General features: G+C 37.2%; 1 non-coding gene across 1 annotated transcript; it reads right to left on the reverse strand.

Moving 5' to 3' along the window:
• Positions 1-3,609: 3,609 nt before the first annotated feature.
• Positions 3,610-3,729, reverse strand: LOC143366531 (5S ribosomal RNA). Its single transcript, XR_013084752.1, has one exon. It is a non-coding gene; the product is annotated as a 5S ribosomal RNA (ribosomal RNA).
• Between the last annotated feature and the right edge of the window lie 10,067 nt (positions 3,730-13,796).

Raw genomic sequence — 13,796 nt, forward strand, 5'->3', positions numbered from 1 at the left:
GCCTGGCATAGGTCACAGCATCATTTTACGCTTCGATTATCTACATATACATAAAATCCTCTGTTTAGTTACAAATAAAAAACAGTTTGATGATATGCAAACATGCCGCAATTCAAATTTCGGCAACTTACCTTGTGTTTGAGACTGCATTTTGGTTGCAATTCAATGGTACAACGATACATATGAGGAATAAAAAATATATAAAAAAAAATTTTATGTTAAACGATTTTATTAAAAATGTTGTAAAAACTAAATTAAAATGCACTAAACACTAAACAATAATTCTTTTCCTGTATTTCAATGTTTATGGTATTAATATCACTTTAAATAAAATCGTGGGGCACCATCTGTAACAAGAAGTTGAAAAATCGGTTGGCAAATGGAACATCATCAACTAGAGTTTATCAATATTATGTCACATTACAATCTGTATCCCGCAATTAAAATATTTTGTTTCATTAATGCGAATGAAAACTTTCTAACAAATTCATTTCGATGTTTGCTTCTGTAATAAGCTGATTCATATCCTGTTATGAAATATAGTGCTCCACGATTTTATTTAAAGTGATATTAACACCATCAAAATTGAAGTACAAGAAAATAATAATTTTTTATTTTTAGTGCATTTTGATTTAGTTTTTACTACATTTTTAATAAAATTGTTTAGCATAAAAATTTTTTTATATATATTTATTTATTATCTAGTTTTTAGTGTTTGCGGATTTACATTTCACAGCTCAGACTTCTTTACAAATATCTTTTATTGCTGTATACAGTTTAACAGTTTGCTTAAACGTTGTACTGCTACAGTCACTAAAAAATAGTTCTTTTCTCGTACTACAATTTCGATGGTGATATACTACGAACGCCTGCAAAGTTTTAGTTTTACTATTCGTACATACGTGACGGATCATTTCTCGATAAATTGTGTATTTTCGGTAATCGCGATGCGACTAGCGTCCCGATCGCAGCGGCTTTTTATCGTTTTCGTAAAGAACGCGAGTGGCTTATTTCATGTCGTTTGGATTTGTGGTTATGGGTTATATTTATTGATGACTGAGTAATTTTTTCACCCGCTCGGGGTTATTTTTTTTTTTAAATATTGTATTGTCATCCAAACTACGCACGTCTGCAAGGTTTCAAGACAATTGGATAGTTGGAAGTGGGTTAAATTTAAGTTGCCAGATTTGAACCATACATACATACAAACAAGCAGAGGATCGAAGCTGAATAAAATCGTTTAAAAGCACGTAACATCTCAAATTTTGACAACTTATCTTATTTGACACTCGCTAGGTTATAACTTGACGGTAAGCTGTCTAAACTTGGAGTAAATTGCATAGTGAAGATAGCGATTGACGAATAAAACATGTGTCAGTTTCTTTTTGGCTGAAAGTGTGCGTGTAACGCATATATATATTACGTTGACGAAAGTCGACGAAAATTTTCTTGGAGAAGAAGATTCATAAGAAAAATCCTACCGTTTCCGACAGATCCATGAGACGATATTACGATATCTCTGTCATGCATGGACCGATTTTGTTGAATTTGGTCTTATTCGAAAGCTTATATGCGGTTTACATAAGAAAAATGCCTTTAAATTTAAGAAATATTGCAGGCGTGATGAGATATTAATGAAACAATTTTCAGGTAAGGTTGGATTAGCCGGTTTACGAGTAAAAGATACGCGGCAGCGACAGTCGACATATAGGGTAAACGATACAGTTATTGACCAGAGTACAGAAGTTGACCACTTCAAAGAGTGACCCAAAAATGAAGCCTTTTTTAGCCTCTTTTTGGACCCACGATTTTGCAACTGAATTTTGTGCTAAATGATAGCTTATGATGAGACATCAATCCCGATAAATTTTCAAGTTGAGGTGACAATTAGTTTCTGAGATATGAGAAGTGAAAGAAGTGAAAATTCACATGACTTTTATGTCATTCCGATAATTTAAACAATTATTTCCAGGGGTTTTGCTGACTGCTAATAACGAATTTGAACTTAGATTTTCAAAATTCACGAAAAAAAAATCAAATGGCCAATTCAACATTGTGGACGATATATTAAAAACGCACCTACTACACAGACATTTACATTTCTTGATTTTTTCCGTGAATTTTGAAAATCTAAGTTCAAATTCGTTATTAGCAGTCAGCAAAACCCCTGGAAATAATTGTTTAAATTATCGGAATGACTTTTCACTTCTCTCACCTCTCATATCTCAGAAACTAATTGTCACCTCAACTTGAAAATTTGTCGTGATTGATGTCTCATCATAAGATATCATTTGGCACAAAATTCAGTTCCAAAATCGTGGGACCCAAAAAGGGGCTATTTCTTGGGTCACTCTTTCTGTCGCCATAGTCTAAAGTCTAATGAACTTGCGCGTTTCCGCATCAATGATTCACTTTGATCAGAACAGACAGTTCTACCTTTCGTTTCAACCAAGAATCGATGATTTCAATACAAGCATTCCGCCGTGAGGTCGTCGGAAAGGAAACGTGTAATTTCAACTCTCAAAGAAGGTAAGGGCATAGCGGGCATCTTTAGAGCGACGACTTGTTTAATGACTGTATAATCATTGTTCAAATTTGTTTGCCGTGAATACCATTGATCACAATAGGTGACAAGGGCCCAATGTTAACATTCGTCATACGTCCAGTCGTGTCGAACGTGATTGTGCTGTTTTTTGGGGGGTGTTCGATAACTGGTTCGACGAATGCACAGTACCACAGTTATTGGCCACTCGTAATTTTCGTGCTGAAAGACCGCGATGAAAATTGATTCAGATCTTTGGAACCACGGGGCAATGTGCCCTGCTTTTATATGGTTTCGGGTATGCACTATGCACCTCCGATGACTTCTGATTTTTCATTGGTCCGGGGGTCGGTACGATAATTCGGAGGTCAAAGGCGCTTGACGAAAGAAGAAAAAAGAAAAGCAAAAGAAGAAAAAGAAATAGGCTAAGAGATGTAAAGAGAAGAAGAAGAAGAAAAAGCAAAGAAAGAGCAGGTGAGAGAGAAATCTAAGAATATAAAAAAAGCGAATGAGGAGCCAATGAGACCGTGGCAAAGTACACAGCATACGTCGTGAAGGGTTGCACATGAAACTCACCCTGCCCCAAGACAATATGTTTTTGATTCTGATATAGTGACAGATGGATTTAATAATAAAAGTGACTTTAAAGTAAAAAATATGCCATTTTCTTTTATATTATATAGCAAGTGGTCAACAACTGTACCTGGACCGGTCAACAACTATGCCACGACCGATCAATAACTACAATTTTGAGTTATGTTTCTTTACAATAGCATAATATCGAAACTACTGATTTCTCAAAGTTTCTTTGGTGTTATAATCATCTTCGATACTTCTGTTTCCGTCGGTCATATCAAAACTTCATTTATAAAACTCGAATTACTTATTTCATAGCGTTTACCTAACTGAAGCTCATAGGTGGTCAACTACTGTATCGTTTACCCTACAAGGCGTCGAAATGTGTACTTGGCGTCGAGACGCTACCGCGTCTCTAGATCACCTGTAAATAAATCCGTTCATAAATAAAAACAGGAGGTACAAATAAAACAGGAGCAGAGAAAAAAAAATGTCAACAACACGCGGTATTCCCAAGCGGTCACCCATCCAAGTACTAACCACGCCCAATGCCGCTTAACTTCAGTGATCAGACGAGAACTGGTGTTTTCCGGCGTAGTATGGTCGTTGACGAAAATTGAGTTCCGTATATGAATAAAACGGTGCAAGATCTGACTGTATACAATGTTCGGCTGACATACATTCATAAATTATAATATAAAAATAAAAAAGGGATAAAAATGTCCCGGTAAAAGCGATCGCTCGAAAAGGCCCGACTGACATCACAGTTTGGTATTTAGCACAACCTTGCGCTATTCAAGGTTTTAACACTAATGTAAATTAAAATTTCTATATCTGCTGTTAGACACGACAGAAATATAACGCATACAAAGAAGACAACAAATAAAGAAAAAAAAAAACGGGTGCGTTTGTGCCGAGGGTACGGACGGGTAACGTGAATAATGTGAATGTCCCAATTTCTGCTCATTTCGTATTTTTTTATTATTATAAGCGTCATGTTTGTACTGTAGTTACAACAAAATAATTCTAATTTATTTGAAAATTTACGCGAGTGTTGCACGAGCTTGAGACTAATCAAAGTGCAGCATAAGCAACGAAAAACTTTTAAAATGAGAGACACGTGATTTCTCGACCGTATTTTAGCTGGTTGTGGTAAGGAACAGGGTCACTATTGGTATTTTTGCAGTAAAAGTTCTTATTTATTAACAAAAACAGATACCGCATTGTGCTCTGGATGTAGATTTTTTACTATTTTTAATTTTTTTTAAGTAGAAAACATGTGAGGTAAGTTTAGGGTCAAGTGAATCACCGTCATGCCCGCCTTTCTACTCACCAAAATTTTAGTAACATAACCTCACAATTCAATATATGCTGTAACCTCTATTTCTACTCGAAGGCATTTTATTTTTTGTTTATCATTATTTTATGCTTTACTGCTGTGTTATAAAACATGTCCATAAAAGATGCAACTTATTTTAACCTGAAAAGGCAACATATTATGTGAGCAGAAATTGGTACAAATGGTGAGTAGAAATACGTACATCGCTATTTTTCGTGAGCAGAAATACGGACATTTAAAGCATTATATTTAATTACAAATTACTAGTAGTCAAACATCTTGAAATATCTTTCTTAAATAGTTTTCGACTGGTCCATTTATTATTAAAGAATTAATCAATTAATCTGAAAATTTTGATCTCAAACAAATTTTTTACTCTCTTTTTCCGACGAGTAATCTCTTAAATGAGCAGAAATTGGGACATTCACCTTATGTGTACCCAAGAGAATGTTTTCCTGTTGCTGTGATGAGGAAGCAAATCACGCAAACAAATGATTACTCCATTATAATTTTATTGATCATAGGCCTATGGCATGAGAAATATGATACAAATGGCATAGGCGATACATCCAGATTTCTGGTAAAGGTTAAATCTATACAAGTACTACTACCTAGAGTCGTTGGAGGAGTTTTGATATAAGAAAGGTGGAACTCGCTGCGCATAAACTCGCGCAACGCACGGTCTTGCGACATTCTTGCGTTCCCGACAACGCTTAACTCGCTCATATAGGGTTTCATGGATATCACTGGATTTCTGGCGAGACGTTCTTTCCAACCGTATAGGATTTCTATATTTCGACTTGGCTTTTCGTCGAGTATAGTCCGACGTCGTGTTAACTTTTGTTAATTTTTAACTTCAACTCTACACAACTTCACCATAACTACTCGTCCCTTATGTTTTATATAAGAAATTTGTAGATCTCGACACTAGCTGTCGATTGCAACGAAAACGAACGTCGTAGCTTCGCCGAGTCAGAAGTTATACAGCACGGAAGTTTCCAGACGCAGCGAAAACATGAACAAAAATAGCGGCGCCCCACCCTCCGCCGCGCGCGATGCGTTACGATCCTCACTTAGCGCAACAAATTCTTTGATTCTTTGGCTATCGAGTGGTGTAATTGGATTTCGGATATATACCATAGATTCGGAGCTGCAATGCCAAACTGTATCCCCCGATTTTGTTATCATCGGGTTTTCTGGAATGCGCCCCTGTATGGAAGCAAATTTAAAGGCGTATTCACGTAAAAAAAAAAGAAAGTAAGAAGAAAAGAAAGATAAAATAAAGAGAAGTATATGAACACGTTCATACATACATGGCAAAGATGAAAAAGAAGGAGATTTGAATTTAGTACTTATTTTCAATAGTTACAGAATAATTTCATTTACATTTGACTTTTAATTATTCACATTATTAAGGACCATTTTTTACATTCCAGTAGATAAATAGTTTCTAGGACCGTACGTAGCGCGACATCGCAGAAGCGGAAGGAGGGTGAGGGTCCAGGAACAAAACTGGGCCGCCGCACAGTGGTACATAATGACATTTTTTGTTCAAATCACCCTGCAGGTCGTAATTTTTTAGAAAAGTTGACGATTCTTTTTTTAAATTCTTCGCAATTAAATTCTCCACCGATCTGCCTGGCCGAAATTTTGAATTTCGTTGCTGATTTGTTTATATATAGCGAATTATACAGCACTTCTCGAAGATCAGAATCTGTGGGCTTTTTTGGCCGACTGTTCCGAATTTAAAGTCAGATTTTCGAAACTGAAGGCGGTGAATCCAATATGTTGAAGCAAAATTTCAGAAAATGGGCTTATTCGGTAGAAACATAGTGCGTCTAGATTTTCGGGGACGCTGATTACGAAAATGAGGCAATTATTATAAAGATCAAATTTTTTATTTGCACCACAAATCTGATACTGTAGATCGAATTGTAAAATTTAAAATGGCGGATGGACATTCGTATTTTGACAAATTTTTACGCATCTTATAAATGTGTACGTGATTTTGCATATTTAAGCCTATTCGTCTGTGTTCATGCGCGTTCTTATAGTTGACTTTTCGGATTCAATATTGATGAGCAAGATTTTTAATATTTGATATAACTGAAATCCGATTTTATTATGTGCAATCTTGTTTGAGGAGCAGGACTTGTGCTTCTGGAAGCAAATCCCTGATTTCTTGTTTATGTACGTGTTTAAAAATATCTAACATTAAAAATCATGCTCATCAATATTGAGTCAGAAAAGTCAACTGTATTCGGCATACTAGATTCACCACCTTCAATTTCGAAAATTTGACTTTAAATTCGGAACAGACGGCCAAAAAGCCCACAGATACTGATCTTCGAAAAGTGCTGTATAATTCGCTAAATATAAAAAAATCAGCAACGAAATTCAAAATTTCGGCCGGACAGATCGATAGAGAATTTAATTGCGAAGAATTTAAAAAAAGAATCGTCAAGTTTTCTGAAAAATTACGACCTGTAGGGTGATTTGAACAAAACATGTCATTATGTACCACTGTGCGCCGTTCAGATGATGAGGGCCCAGGCCGTCACCCTCTGACAAGGGAACATCCCGAACCCGGAAATGCAAAAAATTCTGAAATTTTGTGATTATGTAGGAAATTTTCTCTTAATTACAACGCAATTTTTGTTCGATGCCCAACTTCACTCTAAGGGGGTGTAATTGACCCCCCCAAAAATCGGTTATTTTCCAATTTTGTGTTATAACTTGTGAATTTTCAAATATTTTTTTACCAAATGGTAGATCTAATTAAAAGAAGTAACTTTTGTCTTGAAACTTTTTTTCTATGTCTTAATGTTGGCGAGTTATAACACAAAATCGGAAAATACCTGAATTTTCAAGAGTTAATTTCACCCGCTTCGAACGAATTTGGGTAGCAAAAAAAATTGCATGTTGTTCAGGAGGTAATCCCCTACATCTACACAAAGTTTTAGAATTTTTAGAATTTTTTGAATTTTCGGGTTCGGGATCATCCCTTGTGAGGTAATATAATGGAACAGTACCGTGGCCGTGGTCGGGGCCGTGGCGGCAATGGCAGTCAGTAAAATAAAATGGAAAAGGAAATATTTAAAAAAAAAAAAATTTATTAAGTTGATACATGACAATGTGGTTATTCCATTTGCTCGTGCAACAGGGTTACTTTCTCTTTCAACTCTTGAAATAATTCTCTTCGTCTGCATCGTTAACTGAAATAGAACACATTTACTAATTATTTATAAATTATCACACGTGCTCATATGTCAAGATCATTGAATGAATAATTGCGTATGCAACATCCTAGCTGCAAATTTATGCGTACATAGTCTGACGTAGATCACACTGTATAAAAGATTTGCTTGGAGAAGAAGAAGAAAATCCTACCGTTTCTAAGAGATCCATGAGACGATATTACGATATCTCTGGTATGCGTGGATCGATTTTATTGAATTTGGTCTTATTCGAAAGCTTATATGCGGTTTACACCAGAAAAATGCCTTTAAATTTAAAAAATATTGCAGGCGTGATGAGATATTAATGAAATAAGTTTCAGGTTAGGTTAGAATAGCCGGATTACGAGTAAAAGATACGTGGCAGCGACAGTCAACATATACAGGGTGTCTTTCATGTACTTGGCGTCGAGACGCTACCGCGTCTCTAGATAAATAAATTATAATGATGTTCTGAGCGCTGACCGTGACGAAAATTAATCTTGTGGTCCGCGTGATGATCAAAAGAAGATGTTCTTATCATAGATTAAAGAATGTTTCCCTGGCATTGGGGTAGGAAACAGAAAGAAAAGAGATAGTCCGCTGAATGTACGATATTGACCGTGTAGGGCAGGGGTGCACATTAAGACTGCCCTTGGGCAGTCGATGCGCCCTCGAGCTCGACCGTAGTATGCTCACTCCCCACTCCTCGGTATAATGTCTCCTGGTGGAGAACTGTATGACTGCAGAGGCCGTATGCCCATTTTGTTTTCTCTAAGGAAAATATGTTATTGTCTCGAGCTTCCCATTGTTGCTCCAACGTAGTTACCGGAAAGGTCTTGTTCATGTTTTTATGACACCCCCAACAGCTAAATGATGGCTTGGCCGCAACTGACATACACATCCGTCACTGTGTATGTTAGCGATCTCAAGCGGTGGGTCAAAATTGACTCAGGCACAGGATACCGAGGGTTAATTGAGATTTGAAAAATATGTTTAAATTTTTGTATGCAATAATAATAATTTTGTTCAAACTTATAATGGTGGCAGTAAGAGTGGTTTAAAAAAAAGTTTGATCCTGGCGAACATGATTCTGGCTGTCGTAGTCATCGGAAACAAAACAAGTACAATTTTTCTTAATCTATATAAGTGTGGTTATCGTATAAACTAGAATGAAGTAATTATTTGCAAAAATCCAATTTTGCAACACAGAACACTAACAAATGCTTTTCCCAAAAATTAATGTTTTCATTTGAAATACAAGCAGTTTTGTGCTTTTCAACATTTTTCATTCATTTTAGTTCATACGATAACCACACTCATACAGCTTAAGAAAAATTTTGCGTTTTTTGTTTCAGATGATTAGGACAGCCAAAATCATGTTCCCCAGCAATAAACTTTTTTTCAAACCCTTCTTATTCCTACCATTATAACTTTGAACCAAATGACTATTATTGCGTACAAAAATTTGAACACATTTTTCAAAATTCAATTAATAAAAGTACAAAGTTTGGAATTATAATTCTCAATACTTTTCTTTAAAAAAATTCCACAAAATGTGCCTTATTTTCAGAGCGTCAAACTCTGGAGACCCCTGCAGCAACCTGTGTATTACACACTCCGCTCCCACTACTCCAGCCGCACCCCACTCCGTTGGCGGACTCGCTTGTCCTTGAACGAGTTCGGAACTCGTGCTCGAGCTCAATTCGAGCTCGAATGTGCGATCGCACCCGGAATTGGGGGTCCTGTGCATGCCTGGTCTAGGGTCATCCAACATAAGTATTGTGCAATATATTGTACAATAATATTGGCCATCTAGAGGCCGCTTAAGATTCGAGTTTGGCATCGGAGTTGTAGATTTTTTTGTGTATAAAAACACTGAGAGTTATTTAGTAGGTAAAAAAAATCAGTACAATTCGTACCGCTGTACACACTGGACGCTTTCACGGATATACTGAACATACATCAACAAAGTTGAATTTTATAGAAGATATTAAAGAGTGACCCAAAAATGAAGCCTTTTTTAGACTCTTTTTGGGCCCACGATTTTGCAACTGAATTTTGTGCCAAATGATAGCTTATGATGAGACATCAATCACAACAAATTTTAGAGTTGAGGTGACAATTAGTTTCTGAGATATGAAAGGTCAAAGAAGTGAAAATTCGTTAACGTGTCAACTCATACGCTTCTATGTACGAACTTCTATGTCAGTCCGATAATTTAAACAATTATTTCCAGGGGTTTTGCTGACTGCTAACAACGAATTTGAACATAGATTTGCAAAATTCACGAAAAAAGGAATAAAAATCAAGAAATATAAATGTCTCTGTAGTGGGTGTTTTTTTAATATATCGCCCACCATGTTGAATCGACCATTGTGAATTTTGAAAATCTAAGTTCAAATTCATTGTTAGCTGTCAGCAAAACTCACAATGGCCGATTCAATATGGTGAACGATATTTAAAAAAGCACCCACTACACAGTCATTTATATTTAATGATTTTTATTTTTTGTTCGTGAATTTTGAAAATCTAAGTTCAAATTCGTCATTAGCAGTCAGGAAAACCCCTGGAAATAATTGTTTAAATTATCGGATTGATATATAAGACGGTACATCTGATCTGACACGTTAACGAATTTTCATTTCTTTGAGCTCCCATATCCCAGAAATTAATTGTCACCTCAACTTGAAAAATTCGTGTGATTGATGTCTCATCATAAGGTGTCGTTTCGCATAAAATTCAGTTCCAAAATCGTGGGCTCAAAAAGAGGCTATTTTTGGGTCACTCTTTAAGAAAATGTCAAATACTGTTGCTTCGACCATCATTTTTATAGTTCACATCAAACGCACAGGATAGTTTCCTTTTCGTTAAGCGAAGTTTTTGATTTAACAAAGAAAATTGAAAGGCACAGCCAAAGAAGGAAGGCTGGCGGATCGGATAAGGAATTGAGCTCGGGAAATACAGAGCGAAAGGAGGGAAATGTAAGAACTCGAGTAGGGTGGCAGGTCGATGCCTTATGAAAATCTAAAAGTCAGCAGCCTCCGGGATCATCCCTCTATCAGATCTTAATTTGTCAGCCGGCGCGGGAACAATTTAAACCACACCCTCGCTAGTAAATCATTATGAGAAATGCCGGCTCCAACAACCCTCCCTCTGTCTTTTCGTTCATAGACTTCCAATTATTCGAGATCAAAGTAAGTGATTCTGCAACGATTTAACGCGTTTGTATTTTCTTCGTATAAAGAAATGATTACCAAAGATTTATAACCTTCAAATATTCCATGTGCAATATATGTGCCTACTCACCCCAATTTACGCGTGACTCCTGATTTCCTGCCTCGTCAGCTTTCTTCTCGTTCATAAACACTGCATTATGCGTATTGATAAAACACTACATCATCCTAGCTTTGTACTACCACTCTTCTGAAATCTTAAACAGAACTGTGTTTTGTCACCACCCCTTCTACTTCCAAATTGACTAATATTCACCGTTTCTCCTTAGTTCCAATTCATTACGATTACAAAGCTAAGTCAGTTTCAAGATAATACTATCTCAGTTCGAACTCCTACCATCCTTTATTCTAAGTGTAAAACGAACCCATTGATAGTTGGTCCTTGTTGAGACACGGTGTTGTTTGCCACGTGGTTTCCATACTGATGTGTAAGTAATTAAGTATGTATATAGACACAATGAAAAGAGTCATTCAGTTGCTCTATGGAAGTGCGAGAAGCAGTGTACATACCTCTTAGTCTAAGAACTGTCTACATGGGGGTCAACGTGACCCAATGCAGTCACAGTTCTTATTTAAAAATGTTGGATTAGTGTTGCCGAATACGAAATCGCCGGTCTGCCACGTCAGTCCGGGGAACTAACGGCGGGGGTGGACGGTCAAACAGGTAAAATTTCTAGCTTAATAACGGCATTCTTGCAGTTCCGAAATTTCATATACTTATTGTTTACGCATTTAATGAACGATGTGCAAAATAGCAGACCTCAAAGTGGAGGATCAGACCTTGGCAGACGTCGATGAAAAGCGCAGTACGTGGCTTGCGCGCTAGTGCAAGGGAGAAGTATGCATCTGTTCCTCCCTTGCACTAGTGGGACCGCCGTCGGCCGCAGTTGCATATTGGAACGGGAGCCTTTAGGCCCGGTGCACACGAGCGGCCTGCGCCATTTTGCAGTCGCGTCAATACGACAATACTGCCGCAAAATATACATATATTTCATATATCTCTCCATATACGTATATGTATTGCTGGCACACAACGTTACATTGACGCGGCTGCAAAATGACGCATACCGCTCGTGTGCACCGGGGCTTAGGCAACCAACGGACACCGACGATCATTTTGTCATTTTTATTCGGTAAACTTGCCGATGAACTGGGCCCTCGCCGATATCGATGACCTTCACATATGTTATCAAGGTCGTCATTCTGAACAAAATTTCCCTTTAAACTTTGCGGCGGTCGGCCTTAGTTTCGGAGATATTAATAAAAAACTTTCGGCATAATATACTGAAAGCTACCTCCTCACCGATTTCAATGACCTTGACATATGTTGCCAAAAACATATGAAAATCTTTCGGCGTAAATTGAAATCTGCTTCACAGCCGACGGCATTAGTATTGGTTGGGGCTAGATGGGGCGGGGAGCGCACGCCCGCGAGCGAGCGCGTGAAGCATGGTAGCGAACCGATATGAGTATGTGTTAAACTCGGTAAATCTAGTGTGAAGTAAAGTTTTTTGCGAATATCTCGCAATCCAAAGCCGACCGCCATAAAGTTTAAAGGGAAATGTTGTTCAGAATGATGACTTTGACAACATATGTGAAGATGATCGAAATCGGCGAGGGCCCAGTTCATCGGCAAGTTTACCTTTTATTTTTTGGTCACTTAATGTTACAGTGTCATTTTTATTCTTTTTAATTTTTTTTTTAAATTACTTGTAGTGTGACGTCCCGGCCCCACCACGGTATCGCGATTTAGTGTCGGCGAGCGCCACCAGAGGTCTAATCTTCTCGCTAGTCCTAACTCCCAATCTCATTTCATATATATATATACAAGGTCCAAATTATGTCCTCTTGTGTTCCCGTGTGTGTTTAGGGCAGGGGCCGTCATCCAACATGGTTGTTAAAAACTTTATTTTTTTGTAACCATCTAAGATTATGACATTATTTTTAACAATTGCCTCAACAATCGCTATTTCCCTAGGGAGTCGAAGACTGCGAGGGTTGTCCCAATACACAAGAAGGGTAAGGACCCTTCAGACCCTAGTAGCTATAGATCCATTAGTTTACTTCCAAATATATCCAAAATCTTTGAAATTCTGATCAAGATAGAGCTGGAAAGATTCCCCAATGAGAAAAACATAATCCCAGATAACCAATTTGGGTTTAGACACAAGCTAAGTACGGCACATGCTCTAAATAAACTAACCTCGGACGTACATTATGCATTGGCAAGGAAGGAAAGCGTAGCGGCATGTCTTATAGACTTAGAGAAGGCTTTCGACACGGTGTGGATAAAAGGCCTTGTCTATAAACTATTTCAAGAGGGATGCCTTCCGCAACTTCTAAAAATAATAACAAGCATGCCACGCAATTCAAAATTTTACACATCAGTGGGAACAGCGAGTCCTAATCTGATCTTCGAGTTACTGCCCCAACGCTTTTCAAGTTTTACAACGCGGACATTCCGAATCTGTTTGGAATAGCTGACGTTAGTGATCTGTCCACCCTGTTTTTTGCTGACGACCTTATAGTATATATTAGGGGGACAAACGTATTAAAATTACAAGAAAGAATGCAGAGCATAATAGACAAAATCAACGAGTTTTATTTAACGTGCAAACTGAAGATAAACCCCCAAAAGTGCGAAACAATATTATTCAGGGAAAACTAGCAAATAAATCCAGAGCATTCCGTAGAACTTATAAAACATTTAATATTAAAATAAACAATATAGTAATCCCGCAACAGAAAATTGTTAAATACCTAAGAATCAATCTAGATGAACGCATGCTACTGAGTAAGCACATCGATATATAACTCGACAGAGCCCGCAAATCATTTCATACTCACATCAGAATCTTTTATTATAATTATCTTAATAATAGAATTAA

The sequence above is a fragment of the Andrena cerasifolii genome, chromosome 2 (assembly GCF_050908995.1).
Source record: "Andrena cerasifolii isolate SP2316 chromosome 2, iyAndCera1_principal, whole genome shotgun sequence".
In the NCBI taxonomy this organism is placed as follows: domain Eukaryota; kingdom Metazoa; phylum Arthropoda; class Insecta; order Hymenoptera; family Andrenidae; genus Andrena; species Andrena cerasifolii.